Consider the following 13,166-nt stretch of genomic DNA (forward strand, 5'->3'; position numbering starts at 1 on the left):
AAAGTATTGAACGAATCAATGGAAGGTGAAATAAACTAAGTTTTCTAAAACCTTTATCTCTCGCTTTCTTGCACCACATGAGATAGAGTAAACCGTGTAAGGAAAGTGTGCTGATCTTGCTATAGAAATGTAGATGAAAAAAAAGTTACAAGAATTATTTAATTAACTATAAGGCAAATCAATGAACCATCAACAATGCTTGATCAAGAGCTATACGTTGGTAGTAAAAAAACTGTTTTTGTTTACAGCGGCAGTTGCTTTCATGTAACAATAAAGAATGCGGTTGACGAGGACGCTCCAATGTTTACCATATTCTCCCCTTGTACCGTATTTCTTCACCATCTCACAAATCAGCTATGTCATTCGTATCAGGAAACGAGTGAAGTAAACTATAACGATCAGTGATTTAAAACTACTGTATTATTGGGAACAATTCCACAAAACGAAGTGATAGTTCCTTTCTTTCTTTAGTTATATACTTATTTTTTATTGTCAAATAATTTATTATTTTCCTAGTTATCTAGACATGCTGCGGTCCATCCTTCGTTCCAAGCAGGAGATGCATGCAAAGAAATACTGAAAAAATTTCCGCTAGACACAAATAAAAGTTGTAGCTCACAACATATTTATACTGACAGAGTACAGAAGATGCGACAGACAAATGTAACATAGTCAATTTTGTAACATGAAAGTTTTTTTATTTATTCTGTGCTTCTAGAAATTGATTCCAGGCGTTCCTGATTTTTTCTTTGTATTTGAACAAACTTCGTGGTAACTTTTTCACTGTTCTGGCAAAATAAAACAATGCTTACAGAAATTAGTTCTTGCGAAAATTGGTCGCATGGTATGCTGATATGCATGTGCTGTTCTTCTGCCAGTACAATGTTTCACGCAATCCCTAATATTTATAGCAGTTATTCTCGAAACCCTATATAGTACAAGAATATTAGACAACAATTTCTACTGCGTGTTTCGAATGTAGCAATATAACATATGAGGTAAAAATTTCATGAGTTGTGACGCGGAATATAATCTTTTATGTTTTCCGAAAATAAACCTCGCAGCTTCTTTTTGCGTAAATTCGAGTTCCATAATATATTTTTACGCACGTGGGTCCTATAAATTCTGCGCATATTCCTTCTTACTTCTGACGCAGAAAGAATTTGACAAAATTTAGTGCTCACTCAGCACTTTCCTGTGTAGTATTATCTCGGTGTGCTGTCGCTGCATTCAATCTTATATTGATGACATATTTCACTGTCTAAAACTCTGTACAACTGATTTAAGAAACCGGTGCGACATGAGAGTGAGGCTAATACGCTCTCCACCGATACTACTTTGTGGGCACTAACGCAAAGCATGTTGATAGCGCGCATTATATGAAACGCGCACTTTTAAAGGTTGTTTTTTTACTTGAAAACCTCATAAGGTAAACGAAACCTCATCTGCGGGAACTACTTACCGGCTTAACCTTCTGCAAGAAGTTCATGCCAGTTAGCAGGCAGTTAAGCGTGAATGACAGCTCTGCGGTAACGTTCTGTGTAAAAAGAAACACGTGGGTACCAAAGGACACTTTAGAATTCGTTTAACGTGCACTTTGGTCACATGATCCACTGAAATGATCCGTGACGACAAGCGCTGCCAGGCGGAACATGCAGACATTATATTTACGAATACATGAACATTGTAGCAATGTCACCGGACATAGAAATGTGCGAAAAAAAAACAAGAAGGGAAACTTATAGTCGCTAAGTTATAGCTAGCGATGTTTCGAGGCAGCTCGCCAGTCTATACCGAGGACCCATCACTGATGAAAGGTGATACACTTGTACGATGATGGACACGTTAATGGCAACATTTCATGGGTTTGTGGGATTACGAAGCCATGAATCACCAACAAATGCTGGTTCATTCTTTCAACAAAAAGCTCGGTAGGGACACTTTAGACTGCTTACGTGGAGGAATGTGAAAGCATTATAGTGGCTTTGTTGAAATGAGTTCGACTGAGGTTTTCAGCATTGAGGTTCATTGGAGTTCTTTCAGCGAATTCAGTGTGTGTGTTTCCGTATACGTTGCCCACATACCCAAACCATTCAGACCATTTTGCTGCAGAACCATGAATTTTATTACAGCGAAGCTGCATATGTTCAGCCGATCCGTCCCTCCGTCTGTTGTCTGTACGCCGAAAACTCCTCCAGTGCAATCCCATGCACATGCGCGAAAATAAATAGAGAGGCGCACAATTAGATGCGTGAGCAGCGACGTCGTTGTTCTCCTTCGCAGCCGAGCTCACGCGCAGCAGTTTCTATCCTGCTTCGAAATGGGTAGGCCACATGTCATACGTACTCCTGAGGAGCAGCCAGCTTTCGATCAGCAACGCTGCGAGCAGAATTGGTAACGAGCTCGCCTAACCCATGCCAATGCCTGGGCACAAAAACAGGCTAGTGCAGCCAATCGCTAACAGCAACTGCGTACCGAGGATCCGGCACCCTATCGAGAGTGCATCGCAGTAGACACAGTACCGATGCAATCCGCAGAGAAAGTGACCCGCGGGAGGCAGCGCGCTCATTTTATACACTCATGACGTAACTGCATCTCCTCTGAAATGGCTGCGCCGGCATGTGCCCGATGACGTAGGCACTAGCTACTCCTTTAGTGGAACCTTGGTGGCATCGTGGAAGCCTGCTCGTCTCGCACACAGTAGGCCTAGGTTCGGTTCTCCCACAGACCGAAATGTATCAAAATTCCTTTCCAAGCCATTTATTTAATTTGTTTACACAAACCTTCCTGATAAATTTGACGTCAGTCCGAGCTTTTTTGACCATCGCTCAGTCATGCCGCCGACGGCACCGCCGGATTTTCGTGCAATAGAGCGTTTAATGCTTTCGCATTATTAACGAGCGTCGAGTGCATTACAGTCGAGTATTGAAGAAGCAGCCGTAGCTAAGGGTGGTGATCAGTGAACCACGCAGAAATTGTGTTCAAGTGGCCGGTATGACGAGTAGTGGCATTTACGTGACACGAAGCCTACTTATATATTTTGGTGCTATCGAGGCCGGTTATGTGCGCAGGCGTGGAAGGTGTGCTTCGCGGAACGAAGCGATGACGCGCCAAAGGCTTCCCCAAAGCTATGCGAGCAGTTGTGACGTTATAGTACATCGCCATAGGTCCTGGGCGTAGGTAGGCGAGCTGTCCTATGAAAAAAAAAACGCATTACTTTTCCGTCAGCACTCTGTCGTGTCCTTTCTTGCATTTTTTTTTCAATTTGGCAAATTGTATGCAATGTACACTGCTACAAAGAATTTATTGCCAACTAGCGCGGCAGGAAACTTTATTGGAGAGTACGTAAAAATTTTTTATTGTGATGGACTAATCGGTTATAGAGATGACTATTCATCTGTCCAAAACAAACCAGCAGAAATCGATTTTCATATTACTTTTCGAGTGGTTCGTACGTGTACCAGATATATAATTGTTATTTATATCACGCACTCTTTTGTATAACATAACAAGCTGTTTCTAATAATAAGGTACTTGTTATTTTTCATCGCAATGCGTACCTTCTTTACACGTCGTTGATTTTTTTGCTACTTCTAAAGCCACCGTTTTACATATATGTGGATAACTATTCTCCATACCGAGCATCCAAACTTTGAAGCCATGTCAAATAGTTTTATTGTTCTTCTGAAGTATATAGTACCAAATGCCAGGCAATTGTTCTCCGGAGATCGTACTCAGAGTTCTCTTACTCGTGAATAGGAAATTCTGGCAGCTGTTTGAGTTCATTTATGAAGTGCACTTCGCATAAAACCCAGCAACCATATCTGATTATGCGGGAACAGGCACAAATGTGATCAGTATTTTCATCCACGTATAAAGCACTCATGCAAAATAATAAAATTATTTGTGTAAATTCTGTGTTTGACATTTTTGCAAAAGAATCTGTTTTCAATAATATGAATTATATGACGCGGTTGGCTTGGTGATTAAGTGTTTTTAAAATTGCATTATGCTGTCAAGCTTTCTCATCATTAGTTTAATGTTGTATGCTATGAAGACGTGATTTCACTCGAGCTTTATAGGTGATAACAATTCGTTCAAATTAAAGAAACAGTGTAACAGTGTAAGGTATCGCGCGATGCGTATTGCACCTCTATTGAACAGATCTCGCTGACATCGCATGAAAGGCTGGCACAATTCTGCAATTTGAATATTATTTGGTACCTGTCCAATTTAATTAGACGAATAAACTGAAGCTCTATTTGATTAGAAAATGTCAAACTTTTTGATGTTTGCTGATTACTGCACATCATTGGTGCAGTGACAGTGAAATTGGCTCCTGATTTGCCTCATAATTAGGAAACACTGCTCGCTTGGAACAAGTTACAGCTTTTTAAAGTCTCCAGGTCCGTACAAATTCCAACACCTTAAGGTGATAATGTCGTCATAATCAGAACGTATTTGATCACACAGATCGTTCGCGTGTGCTGTAACGTATACGTATATGCACTATTGCGTAGCCTTGGGGTAATGCGAAGTTCAAACCCACATCTGAATGAATGAACCCTGAGTTCGAGATTTCAGTGCGCGTGTGCGTATTTAACGCGCAACTGCACTTACGACCAGCTTGAAAATTAGCGAACACGGTATGGTTCACAAAGCGGTGCATTAAAACAGTGCACAGAACGTATAGATTTACACATATAGCCGGAAAAAAATCCTTTTTCGGCCATGCGGACAGCTACAGCAATGGTAATGTCGATATTTGCTGCGTGAGGGCAAGTAATTGCAGAATGTCATTGATACATTCGTTGTAACGAACTTTTTCAACACAGACAGCAGACAACTTCAGCAGTAGGTTGACAATTATTACAAACTAAATTTGAACCCGCTGTTATACACGTTGAACCGCTTCCTGTAATTTTTTTTTCTAAATTTCCTTTAAGTTTTTTTTCATACTCGCAATAGTATAGAGTGAAAAGAAGTCCCTCGACATCTTGAAATACAATGTTACAGGTATACTTCCGAAGAACTTAGGTCTCTTGCTAGAGGCGGTCCTTGCAGGGGACGGCAGAATTTCTGTGTTGTACAACAACACAATTCAGTGTAGAGCTAGGGCCTGCACCGTCGTTTCACTGATTTATTCGCACAGTAGGACCCTTGAAAGGTGCATTAACCCAGGCAGAGAAAAGAATGGTCACGCCGCGCAGTACTCAAGAGCCGTATACTGTCAAAGCTGTACAAAATCTAGTGGTAGAACATGCGCCTTGTATGCGCGAGGTACTGGGTTCTAATCCCGGTGCCGCCGAAAACCCACTGGTATTTCTAATGAGAGAGATGTCCCCTGTCCTCGGAGCGCCTACTTGTGGGAATTCGCATTTTTGATAGAAGGTGCTATGAGATTCCTAGGCATTGTCCCTGGGTGCCCCTATTCCAACCACAGACGGTTTTTGCTGCACAGCAAACGCCATGCCTTTAGGAGGCAGACTAGAGACACATAGTAGTGGGTTCCAGAGCGGCATCATTAAATCTTCCGAACCCTTACCACACCAACGAGCTTTGGGAGAGAGCCTTGGCCAGCTCCGACCTCGAGGATCAGCAACGGCTGATTGCGGGGCCCAAGACGCGGCCCGAGCTCAAGGCATTCTGGAATGAGGACGCCTCTCCGAAGCTGCATTCAGCCAATAAAAATGTTTATTCTCCCTCTCGGGGGTCGCCACCGGGTACTAAACCACAGACTAGGTACAAGCGGAGCTCCCGGCCTGGTACTTGGCGAGTACAGTACTTAACATTCTCCTAGTGTATATGGAGGCGACACACTGGAGTGGCCGAGTGTAGATACACAAAACTTTCCTTGGTGAATGTGAAGGACACAGATTCTAGTTTTAGCTCGTACTTTTTTTTATTACCCCCTTTCTTAATAGCAAACTCGTCAAAGTTTAGTTAACCTCCCGGCGTTCCCTCTCTTCGCTCTCTCTTTCTGCAAGCACGCTGAGACAGCTGATGTGAAGATGCCATTGAACTCTGCGGTTACCGCTAGAAATGGGCTCATTTTCAGTGCTTTTATGTTTTACCATCTTGTTTCAAGACGTAGTTTCGCAATATCTGCTGCGATACATAATATTATCTCCTGATCACTGGTCGTTTGAACGGATGTATAGAAATAATAATTGCTATACATCCTAATTCCATCCTATACATCCTGATGATTCTTATGTGAAACTTCAAAGAAGCACCTTAAGGAACACGAATAAAGCAATAATTTTCAATTTTTGTCTAGGGAATGAAAATAAAAAATATGATATATAATATAGGTATCTAGTTCCTGGTTACCATTTCTTGCGACTAAGATCACCCAATATATTTTTGCGAAAATTTGTTGGCGTGATTACTAGCAACAATGATGCGCGTGCTATGCAAGAAAGCAGCAGCTTCGCAAATGTGAAAACGGGTAAGTTTTTATTGTACAAGGAGCATTTCTTTCATTTAATGCAGCAGGCATATGGTTCCTACTTCATTAGTTAGGCGCGCCATGCAATGGTTTTCCGTTCATGAGACATGCACAAGCCCCCTCGAGCGTGATTATTTCATTCAATCAGCTTTCCTGGCCAAGCAAGGTGGCGCAGTGAGCTTTCAAGGGGAGCTGGGGCCACCACTTGCATTGTTCAGTTCCTGTGCAGTTCCTTATACTAATCTGGAATATTTCACAATATTGTACTATAATAAATAGGGGTAGTTCAACAGGCAGTGTTTAAAATGCAAGAGCTTACAGAACTTGTGAAGTTTTGGTCGAAGGTCGCGCCGTAATCGACTGCGTGCTCTTGTGCGGGTGAAAATTGCATTTGGTATTATTTGAACACAATTAACACACTCATAAGCATCTACCGTTTTTGAGACATCGTTAAAACAGCACATACGTCTGATCAGAAAAATGACACCTCCAGACGTGATTCTGTGTCTGTGCTGCTTCTGTCATTTAAAAAGAATTATTTTACGGAGGGGACCAAACGCAAATTTTGAATTTTTCCTTTTTTTAAGAAGTGCTAGGAGCACCGGAGACTAATCTTGACGGCACTTCCAGTCGAAGTATCATTTTTCCAAACTCCCCAATTTGCCAAACATTGTTACAAATAGCTAAAGTCAATTCATAATTTCAGAGGGTGCATTGTGTTATTAGTAGAAGAATTTGAACAGAAATGTTTAACAACGCGTAGAAAAACTGGCGATTAAATTGATCAATTTATACAGGCGCGGTTACTATGCGGGAACGCTGCGCCAAAAATTTGTGCGTTTCGGAAATTATTAAATGACATCTTGTCGAGCCTTTCTCTGCCCTAACAACTGGAGTACTTCCATATATTCGGGAAGCAGTCTCGATAGCTAGGTTTTCAACCAACAAAACATATTACAGTGGTCATGTCGTTTAGAACATGTTTCAATCTAAATTGCCCGCAAGTTTGTGACCCACATATAAAATCCCTGGGAGAGCTACTACGGCTAGTTAACTGCAGATTGTGGTCAATCCTGCCTGATTGTGACGTTGGTGCACCGGCACATAACGTAAATACAAGTAAATCAATCACTGCGTCTCGCAACATCAATATACTACGGATGGGTTGATGCTTTGAATGATTAGAATGAGTCACTTCTGTGTTGCTGCCACTATGAGTGATGTTTGTTGACTACTTTCTGCATCAGCAACAAAGTCAAGTGCACTTTCTTTCGACTATTGTAAGTATGCTGTGCAGAAGACTTATTTCCCAGCGATTGAAATTAAGATTTAGGCTCCCATCACAGATTCGCTCATTAATTTTGCACAGCAAAGCTATGAAACTATGTACATTGCGTAAACTCGCACAGTTCGTAAGAATAATTTTTCTTGCTACAGCGGTAAAGCCAATATATGTTAATAAGCTGATGCGTAAATAAAAGTGTTTTTAGCTTTGGCTATGATAAGCTTGTTCTGCTGAAAATATGTTTCCGCTTACTTTATATTAAGAATTAGTCTCAGGTTACAGGTTCACTGAGAATAGCGTACAGAGAAAATGTGTGCATTGCGTTTACACAAATAGAAATGAGCAACCTGTGGAAAACTTCGGTGATGAGAATAACACAGCTGCACTCCGAGGCAAGACTTCACCAGCACCTGCAGACGTAGCAAAAAACTCCACTAAAATATCTTGACTCAAGTTTCTCATATCATCTATAGTTCGAGTATAAAGCAAATGCTAGAAAATTTGCATGTTCAGAAAAACGAGGGCCACGAGCTGTCGAAACCCGCGCAGTAAAATGTTACCGGGAACAATTAAAGTGCAAGAATATCTTGACGCCCCATTTAGACATGGTTTAGGAGTTTCAGTATTGTTTTACGATTATTTTTTTTTTTGCAAAATGGAGTGGCAAGCAAAAAACACGAGATCAATGTTTGTTACTTCCACCGTTGGATTCGGAAGAAAACCACATTTTTAGATCTTATTCTGTTCGCTACCATGCGACGTTTTTTAAATAACTTATCCATCACAACGCTACAATCTGTGAAATGTGCCAACTAATAAAATGCATTCTTTCAAGTATCTTTCTTGACAAAAAGAAGTAGAAATGTGCTTTGTATAATCGAAGGTACGGAACATTAAATTTTGCCAGTTCCATACCTCTGTCGCCACGCACTGCTAAATGTATTTCTTTCTGATTGGAACTGAATTCTGGGGTTTTACGAGGCAACACCACGATTTGACTGTTTCTTCTAATTTAGCCACATTGATGAACACGGTCATGGTTTTCTTTTTTGCTATATAGAATAGGAGTTGACAAAACTTATGGCGGAATTCAAGCCTTCCAGGAACTTCTGATCGGAAACAACTTTTCGAGAAGAATCGACAATCGCGGATGAGTGCGAACAGGATGTGGAATGCAGCTGTTGCTGGGCTACAGCAACGTATAAATCGGCGCATATGCTACGCAATCTAGGAATTAGAATAAAATGAAAACAATTTATCTGCATTTCATTGCAGTAAACGTAGTCTGAAACTGCAGGGTAGCCACCAATTGACACAGCGACGCCTTACATCACTTCACACTAGCGCACTTTCACTGAGTTTCGAGGAGTGAATGCCTCCAAGGGGTCAACTGACTATCAAAAAGGACGTCCACGGGTGTTTGTTGAACTAAAATCACCTAGAGGATCCCACAACACAATGTCCCACTCGGAGCCTCGGGCTGAATATTTCCATACCCTTTTCTAGACTCCACATCGTTTCACTTAACCCTGCTCTCTTCTCCATGCTGTTTTTGGGCAAAATGCTGAGCATTTCTGCGAAAGTAGGCTTTTATTGGAAGCCCGTGATGATATTTAAAAGATTATTGGTCGGTAAAATACATTTTTGATAAGTGGTAAATTATGAGGTTTTACGCGCCAAAACCACAATCTCGGCAGCTTGTTAAAAAGTTCGGCAGCATGTTACACTCCTGTAACACGTGAAGGCGAAAGCCTGCTGTGATGGGCTGCTAAGCACGAGGTCGCGAGATCGTATTCCGGCCACGGCGGCGGCATTTCGATGAGGGCGAATTGCGAAAATATCTGTGTACTTAAATTTAGATGCACGTTAAAGAACCCAGGTGGTCCAAATTTCCGGAGCCGCCCACTACGGCGTGCTTCAGAATCAGATCGTGGTTCTGGCGCATAAAACCCCATAATTTTAATTTTTAAGGCCTGCTGCACACTTGGAAATGCATTCAATCATTCGAGCATACGATCGGAGGAGTCATATTTCTTGCGAGACATAACAAGCCGACGTGTGAACACACGTGTGGCGCGTGAGGTCGACCTCCTCAGCGACACATGCGAGCACTTAATGCACTAGCTAAAGGTGCAGCATGCTTGTCGCCAATAAGTGTTACAAATGTGTAGCACAAACCGAACACAATTAGGTTGCTTCCTCTCAGCAAAGTAACGCATCACTCGCAGTAGAACACCTTGATCCCGCCGCTTCGCACGTCGCGCCTTGTTTCTCACTTGACGAGCATCCGAGGCCGCAGCGCACCTTCGAGGCCTACCACGCAATCCGCTAGGACCCGGGCGAGCGTCCTCCATCGCCGTCTCTCTCGCTTCGCATTCGAATGTAGCTGCAACCATCGCCGCCACCGCGTGACGTCAGCGAGGCAACACCTGTTTTTCTGTTTAGCGCGTCGCTCGTTTCCATCTCCACGCGCAGCTCGCTCTGAGAAGGTCATGTGGTTTTTATTGCTATAGCAATTATATGGATATTCTGAGCGCATTTTGCCGTCGCCGTCGGCGTTGTCGTCGCCATGACGTCCAAGGGCAATAACACCGTCGGTGCGCGTCGTGTGCTGTATGTGAAAGAGAAAGCACGCGAGGGAAGCCGACGATCTCGGCTCAATCTGGCACGCGCCAACGAAGAAAGCGGAGAGCAAATGCGCCGTGTTTGTCGCGCGAATGGCCGTTCGGTGATGGGAGGGAGGGAGGTGGGTTCAAATCTCGTACTTCGGGATGTCCATCGGAATACAACTTGGAGATACGGCCGTTTCGCCCATATCCCCAAGTGGGTTTGACTCCCACCAAATTCTTGGGTACGATTGGATTGATTGGATTGAATAACTTTAATGAAAGGTCCCGCGAGCTACGGGACGCAAGGTCCCATAGAGCGGGCTACTCCCACGTTGGGACCGGGAGTTGTAACTCCCTGGCCGCATCGTGGGCTCGCTGGATGGCCCAGAGCTGCTCCGCCAGGTCCGTGTTGCGTAATGCTTCTTGTAGCCTGGCGGAGTCTTGATCCTTGTTTGCGCGGGTCCGACCACACGGTCAGAGCAAGTGATGTACGTCTAGTGTGCTATGGCAATTTTCGCAATGTGATGTTTTGTATAGGTCAGTCATGTAGTGATGTAGTCTGTTCTGCGTGGGGTACGTATTTGTTTGAAGCATTCTGAACGTGAGGGCTTGAAGCCTGGTGAGCTCATTGTGAGGTATGCTGTATATTCTGCGGTCTAGACAAAAGTGCTTTGTTATCTCGTTATATGTGGAGGGAGGGTCCCGATTCTCGCTGGGATGGTCACGACCAGAGTAGGTGGCGTCGCGGAGGGTTAGGTTTCGCGCGCTCCTGTTAGCCATCTCATTGAGATTGCGAGGGGCGTCCTCGATATCTCCGAGGTTGGCCGGGAACCAGCGGATGATGGGATGCTGCAGCGGTGCGGATCTATTATTATTTGTAGAGCTTGGCTTGCAATAGCTCCATTCTGAAAGGCTTTGACGGCCGAGCGTGAATCGCTGTAGATGTGGGTGGTGGTCGGGTCTGTGAGCGCGAGTACGATGGCGACCTGTTCTGCTATCTCGGACTTGTGGGTCTTGATTGTGAGAGCGTTTCTGACTTGATCTTGCTTATTGATCGTGGTGGCAACGAAGGCCTTCCTGGTCGGGTACTGTGCCGCGTCTACGAAACAGGCTAATATCATCTTATGACGTATTTCGCGCAGGATGAACGATCCGCGTGCCAGCCTTCTGGGTTAATGGTGCGCGGGGTTCATGTTCCGCGGGAGTGGGCGAATCATGTAGGAGTTGCGTGTGTCCCTCGGAACGCTTCGATATAGATTCTCCATTACTGTGGTGTCATTACCTAGTTTGGCTAGGATTTCTCTACCTGGTTTGGTTCCAGAGAGTCTTGTCCATTGAGCCCGTTCTTGAGCTTCGGCGATTTCTTCAAGTGTATTGTGCACCCCCAGTTGCAGCAGGAGCTCTGTCTCGGTGTTCTTGGGGATTCCCAGCGCTAGTATGACTAGCTTCCTCAGTTGTACATTGAGTTTGTCCTTCTCCGCTACCTTCCATCTGTGCATGGCCGCCTCTTAGGTGAAGTGGCATAGCGCAAAGGCGTATGTTAGCTTGAGGAGATTTTCTTCCTTAAGGCCGTGTTGTCTGTTAGCTACGCGTCGTATGAGATTCAAGGTATTATTCCACTTTGTCCCGATCTTCTCTACTGTCGCGGCGTTAGAGCCGTTGCTCTCAATGAGCATCCCAAGGACTCTGATTTTGCTTACGTGTGGAATGGTTCCTCCGTCTTTTGTTCTGAGAGTAATGGAGTGTGTGTCTCTGATTTCGTTCTTTGGCTTGGGACCGCTTCTCGATGGTTTGTAGACGAGGAGCTCCGACTTCGCAGGCGAACATCGCAGGCCGATGGGAGCGAGGTATTCCTCGATCGCGTCAATCGCTTGCTGCAGAGCGCTTTCAATTGATTCCAGGCTACATCTGGGGACCCAAGGCGTTACGTCATCTGCGTATATCGTGTATTTGACGTTCTCGATTTGATCCAGTTTCTTGCCTAGGCCGGCTAGCGCAAGGTTAAAAAGCGTCGGAGAGATGACAGAACCTTGCGGTGTGCCCTTGCCGCCGAGTTTGTATTTCTGGGACTTGATTTCCTCTAGACGGAGGGTGGCCGTTCTGTCGCTCAGGAACAATTTTGTATAAGGTGATTTGCCATCTTTAGCCTCTCGCCGTAAAGGCCTTAGTCTTTCACTTTTTCATAATATATTTCATCATCCTTCACTTCGCGACGAACTTATCTCCCCTCCTCAATACATTTCATCAAGGTTAGATCACAATAACAAAGATGGAATTTCATTATGCCAAACCAATGTCCTGTCTCATTCATTCCTTCCGCGTACATCTGCCGAGTGGAATCGCCTACCAGCCTAAACTGCTACTATTGTTGACCATCAGCACTTCACGGCAGTATTAGATAACATTGTATAAACAGGAGCATTTCATTCGTGTTTTTGTACTACCAATTGAATCACTGCTTTTGCTTTGTATTACGGGAACACTGTATTACTGCACTGCATGCACCGTATTTCATTTTATTGACCAGCACTCCAGGAACACTCAAATAACATTGTATAATCGAGAACCATCTATTTCTGTACTATTAACTATTTTGCTGCACTGTACTTTTTTTCTTTTTTTTGTATTTGATGTAACCACCCCCCTCTTTAATGCCTCTGGCCTTGAGGGTACACGAAATAAATAAATAAATAAGCGTAGAGTCTCATGCCGAGGTCGAGGTTGGAGATCCTGTCGAGTATGTAGTCATGTGATAAGTTATCGAATGCCTTTTCGAGGTCTAGCCCTAGGATTACTCTCGCGTCTCTCGTGTCTGCGTCAA

The 13,166-nt window shown here is 43.8% G+C and overlaps 1 long non-coding RNA gene across 1 annotated transcript; it reads right to left on the minus strand.

Moving 5' to 3' along the window:
• Window positions 1–1,471: 1,471 nt before the first annotated feature.
• On the minus strand, window positions 1,472–9,968 carry LOC135901466 (uncharacterized). The gene is made up of 3 exons (XR_010564132.1): window positions 9,915–9,968; window positions 8,084–8,146; window positions 1,472–1,537 (listed from the first exon to the last, which is right to left on the minus strand). It is a non-coding gene; the product is annotated as an uncharacterized lncRNA (long non-coding RNA).
• Window positions 9,969–13,166: the final 3,198 nt, after the last annotated feature.

Source organism: Dermacentor albipictus, chromosome 1 (assembly GCF_038994185.2).
Source record: "Dermacentor albipictus isolate Rhodes 1998 colony chromosome 1, USDA_Dalb.pri_finalv2, whole genome shotgun sequence".
Classification (NCBI taxonomy): domain Eukaryota; kingdom Metazoa; phylum Arthropoda; class Arachnida; order Ixodida; family Ixodidae; genus Dermacentor; species Dermacentor albipictus.